The 5,049-nt window shown below is 58.4% G+C and overlaps 1 long non-coding RNA gene across 1 annotated transcript in view; it reads left to right on the top strand.

The window, feature by feature from the left end:
- The first annotated feature begins 44 nt into the window (after positions 1–44).
- Positions 45–5,049, top strand: part of LOC105854184 — a 16,868-nt gene continuing 11,863 nt past the window's right edge. The window contains exons 1-2 of the long non-coding RNA XR_001145884.1: positions 45–152; positions 2,837–2,914. This is a non-coding gene — a long non-coding RNA (uncharacterized LOC105854184). The remainder of the gene's footprint in view (positions 153–2,836; positions 2,915–5,049) is intronic.

Here is a 5,049-nt window from a genome sequence, read left to right as displayed (position 1 = left end):
GGGGCGGGGCGCCTCCCTGGCCCAGGGTCCACCGCCAGAAGGCCAACCCAGGCCTAGTCGGAGTCCACGTTCTGTGAGCCTCCCTCAGCGGCCCAGGGCCCACCACCAGGAAAATTTTCCCCAAAGGGTACTGGTGCCCAGCACTGTGCCAGGTGAGGGCCAACAGGTGAGGCACAGGCCAGAAGTGGGTGCGACAGGTGGTGGGCTTCAGCTGTGGGGGCCCCTCTGGCCCCCAGCCAGAGTGCCTCGTCCCAGTCCCGGGCCTGCTGCGTCCTGCCCAGGACAGCTACAGCTAGCTGAGAAGCCCTCGCCCACGCCTTGGTGTGGGCCCAGAGCTTGCTTCTCCGCGGAGGCATTTGGGGCGGCCTCCGCTCCCCGGGGTGCCTCTGCCAGAGGCAGGGCCCGACTTAAGTGTGGGAGATAAACTGGGCCCCGGGAAGCAAGAGGGGGTCCCATCGGGCTGCCTGGCTTCGGGGCTACCTCCGGGGCTGAGGAGCAAGCCCCGCCCCCCTGCCCGAGTGGCTGCCCCAGGTGTCTGGGATGAGGGAGATGAGGGAGATGCACGAGGTGAGGCTAGGCGCAGGTGAGCCCCATGCAGGAGCAGCTCCGCCTCCACGCTCTCCGCACTCGTCTGGGGAATCTAAGCAGCCTGACAGACGCATTTGTCGGGTTGGGGCTCAGCTAGAGGACCCCGTAACACCGAACTGGGGTGAGTGAGAATTCAGTGGACACCAGGGATTTACCGGTTGATTGGGGAGTGGTGGGGATGGGGCTGTCGTCCCTCTGAGACTCCAGCTGTTCTCCCTCCCCCATCCTGAAGTTTGGCAGATATTGGGGTGAGGCCGTTGGTGTGGGGGTGCAAGAATTCACCAGAGACAAAGTGAGGAAGGGCAAAGTGGGTTTGTTGCAGTGGGCGAGAAGGAAGAATTCCGAAGCTCGGAGGGTTGAGGTTCGGGGTGTTTTTTCTGGTCCCGGTGGTCAGTATGCAGCCTTGCTCCAGGTGACCTTACCAACTCCCTCACCCAGTCAAGCCCCCCCTCCCCCCAGCCCCCCACTCCCTCAGCCTGCTGGGCCAGGAGTGGGCTTAGTTTGTCCACCCTTGCAGCCCATGGGAAGCCATTACAGGGCGGGGTGGGGGCAGCAGGGTGGGGGGGAGGTTCAGCGCTTCTTGGCAAGTGGCCCCTCAGTGAGAAAGAGCTGGAAGGTCTCCCCCACTCCACCGGCACCTAGTGGGCCACGTTGCGGTCGCTGGGGTGCCGGTGGATCTGGGGGTGGGCATCTTCCTCTCGCCCAGCTCCATTTTCCACTGTCCTGTAGGGGAGAGGATTCAAGACCCCCAAATTCTTGATTCCAAAATCTCTCACCGGCCCTTTTCAGCCCTGGCAGGTTGGAGCATGTACAGAGTGGGGAGGCCGCTGGTGCTCCTTTCACTCAGCAAGGAGAGACCCCAGTTTTTGCAGAGTATGCAGGGGAATAAAATGCCCTCTTTCTGCCCCAAGCAGACCCGGCCCCTGCAGCCACCCCGCAGCTGGTCACCTTCCACAGGCCCACAAAGGTGATGAGAAGTGGGGAGGTGGGGTGCTGCTCAAGGCAGATCCCTGAGGTGGGCTCTTCATGGTGTGGGCAGGGCTGACCCAGGCCTAGGCCGGGCCACAGGTGGGGCTGGGTCCTGCGAGGCGCGGCCCAGGCGCAGGGGCGGGGCGCAGCGTGGCTGGTCCTGAGACAGCTCCACCGCGCTCTCGGCTGAAGGTGGCGGTTCCTGGCCCCAGAGCCGGGTCTCTGCGTGGATCCCTGCAGTCCCTGGGGAGCTTTGAACGGGCCAGAAAGGTGCCCCTTTGACTTATCCATAGCTGCTTCTCATCTGGTGCCTCTTGTGTCTGAGGCGGGGAGGGCTTCACCTCAGTGGGGCATTTCCAGGTCAGAGATCTGAAGCCCTGGGGTCATTGCCGACATGCCCGGCATTTCCAGGTGTGAGCTGTAGCCATCAGCTCCTCGGGGCCCTAAATTGGATCCTGGTCCAGATAGTTCACCTGGCTCAGGAGCGCAGTGAAATGCTGTTAAACAGGCCGCTTTCCGCAGGCCTCCTGGACACTTCTCACTGCGGTATGAGCTCATTAAGCCTCTGCACCCAGATAAATGTGGCAGGGGGAAGGAGGGCTTTTCCCAGAATCGTCTTGTGGAACCCTGTACCCCCAGACGCTGTTCTAATTGAGCCCCTATCTCCGTGAGGGAACAGAGACCCAGAAGGGTCAGGTTCCTTGGTGGTGCGCACCCCCTCCATAGCCCCCTGCCTCTGTTCTGAGACCACCTGGTCCCCTCCCCAGCATGGGTGGCATTGTGGGGGTTAGCCTCCCCCCTTTTCTGCACGGCAGGGAGGGAACATGGGGCCCAGGGCTCAGGCAGAAACAGGAGGGCTGTCTGTCCGTGGGCCCCAGCAGGCAGGGATGAAATGGGAATTAGAGTTGTGACAGCCTGTCATCGTCACGGGCCCCCACCCCCTGCCCCGCACCCCATCTTCGGTCCCATCTGCTCATGGTGTGTTCAGCAGATGCTAGGAAAGAACAGGAAGGCCGGAGTGGGTTCACAGTAATGGAGTCAAACACGTGGGCCGGATCGCCGCCCCAGCCCTCGGAGAGGGGCGCCATGGCTCCACCTATGCACCATTCATAAGGGGGTGCTCCTGGAGCCAGCGGCATGTGCACTCGTGGCTGCCTGACTACGAGGCACCATACTGGGGCATGTCAAGGGGAGATGGAGCTGGAGAGAGGGGGCCGAGGGGCCGTGGGGGAGGGCAGAGTCCACCTATGGCCCCTCACCACTGCTTCCCCTTCCTCAGATTACTTGGAGCACCACGTCTTGAGGACATCACGGACCCTGCACCGCCGTGTCCTGAGGCTGTGCCTGTACTGAGAAGGTCAGCAGGTGTGGGTGGCCTGGGGGTTTCCAGGGGACACATGCTGGTTTGGGTCCACATTTCCCAGGGGCGCCTGGATTTGTGATGACATGTGTTGGACGGGCCTGGCTGGAGAGTGGGCTTTGTTTTGGACCCCTAGAGGGAGCAGGGGTAAACTGTGAGGAGAGCGCAGATGCCTTGTGAATGGCACCAGGAGCCTGCATTGTTTCTAAGTGGGAAGCCCTTTCCCAGAATCAGGTGTGGTCCTCAGATGGAGTTCTAGAAAGACAGTCATCACACAGACTTCCAGAGTCTATCTTTGCGGTGGCCCCCAAATCTCTGCCATGGCCTCTGTGTTGCCTCAGCTCTCTGAGGAGGACAGGGAAGGCAGGGAGCTGGGGTGGGTGCAAGCTGGGTGCACAGTCCCCTCAACAGGCACCGGTTTATCATCCCCAGCGGGATTTCCCACCTGAGTCTGCACCCCCACTGTACTACACCTTCTGGGAGGGACAAGACGGGGCTTCTTGGCCTCCACGAGGCCCAAGGCATTTCCCAAGGACTCAGCCGGGATTCAGTGCACTTGTGGGTACCTCATGTCCCCATCACAGGGACTCTGAATCAGTCTGAGACGGGAGAGCCCTGCAGTTCTGGTGTGATGTGAGGGGAAACAGAGTCAGGGACCTAGCAGGAAGTACAGAGTGCAGCCTGGGATGCTGGGCATGAGAGCGGGCCACGAAGTGGGGGCACACTGGGGCTCAGGGCTTGCTGCCCACCAACAGGGGGCTTGGAGCAGGCCGGGGAGTGTAGCCACCGTGGACCTGGCCACAGGCCCCACATTTTCCCTTCCCAAGCTCAGTTTCTCCATCTGAGGAGTGGGGGCATTCACCTTCCAGAGTCCTGATGAGGACTGAGTGCAGGTCCCTGATCTGCTTGGCACAGCGAGGCAGCTCTGCCTTGTCACCAGCCCCTGCTTGCCCAGGCGTAGGTCTGACTGAGTCTGTGCATGTCTTCAGATGCTGTTCAGTTACTGCTCGGCCTTGCGAGCTAGAGAATCCCTCTCTTCCGTACTCAAAAATAGCCGGGCCTGCCCTGCCCTCCACTGACCCACATTTCTGTCTCTGTCTTCATGTTTTGCTGTTTTAGTTTTTTGGTTTTGTTTTTTTTAATCTTTCTGAGATTTTTTTTTTTAGCCTTATTTATTTATGCACACAGAACTGGGGTACAGGCCAGAGGTGCAGGGGCCGTGAGAGGCTTCACCAGAGACAGAGTGGGGAGCAGAACAGGCAGATCATGAAGTACACGCTGAGGGGAGCAGTGGGCGGGTCAGGAGAGGTCTGCTGTGCCATGTAGGTCACCTCCGGGGCGGGGATCAAACTCATGTTGAAGTGTCTTTAGCTTCTTGATGCTGTGCTTTACCCGCTGCACCACCAGGAAGGGCCCTTGGCTCATTTCTTAGTCAGATTATTTCTGTGCCTCAGAGGATTGAATCTCTAGGACAATAATAGAAGTGGTAAGAGTGGACATCCGTGTCTTTTTTCTGATGTTAGAAGCAAAACTTTCGCTGTCATCATTAGTACGTAATTATTCAAACATTTCTGTTTCTGACACTAGCTGTGGGTGTGTCAGAAAATGTTGTTTCTTGGTTTAAGGACTTTCCTGGTCTCATATTTTTTTAAAGATTTATTTATTTATGCATATAGAACTGGGGTATAGGCCAGAGGTGCAGGGACGATGAGAGGGTTCACCAGAGACAGAGTGGGGAGCAGAACAGGCAGATGTACTGAAATACACTGCTGAGGGGAGCAGCGGGCGGGTCAGGAGAGGTCTGCACGCCGTGTGGGTCAGCTCCCTGGCCGGGGATTGAACTCGTGTTACAGTGGCTGTGGACAGCTTCCTAGTGCTGTGCTTTAATCCATTGCACCACCCGGAAGGGCCCTCCCACCCGGATGTTTTTGTTGTTTTATCAGGAAAAAAGTTGGGTTTTTATCAAAAACTTCTAAGCTACTGAGATGACTTGTGGTTTTTGACTTATAATCTCTTGTCATTGCATTAATTCGTTTTCAGCTATGAAAACAACCTGACTTCCTGTGTTCTCACTTGGTTTCCTGCGATGTTTTTCAGACCATGCTGGATCCCCCTGCGGGTGGGGGTGGGGG

Source organism: Condylura cristata, unplaced genomic scaffold, assembly GCF_000260355.1.
Source record: "Condylura cristata isolate star-nosed mole 26May11 unplaced genomic scaffold, ConCri1.0 scaffold00028, whole genome shotgun sequence".
NCBI lineage: Eukaryota > Metazoa > Chordata > Mammalia > Eulipotyphla > Talpidae > Condylura > Condylura cristata.
This window is presented reverse-complemented; position numbering and strand designations above follow the sequence as displayed.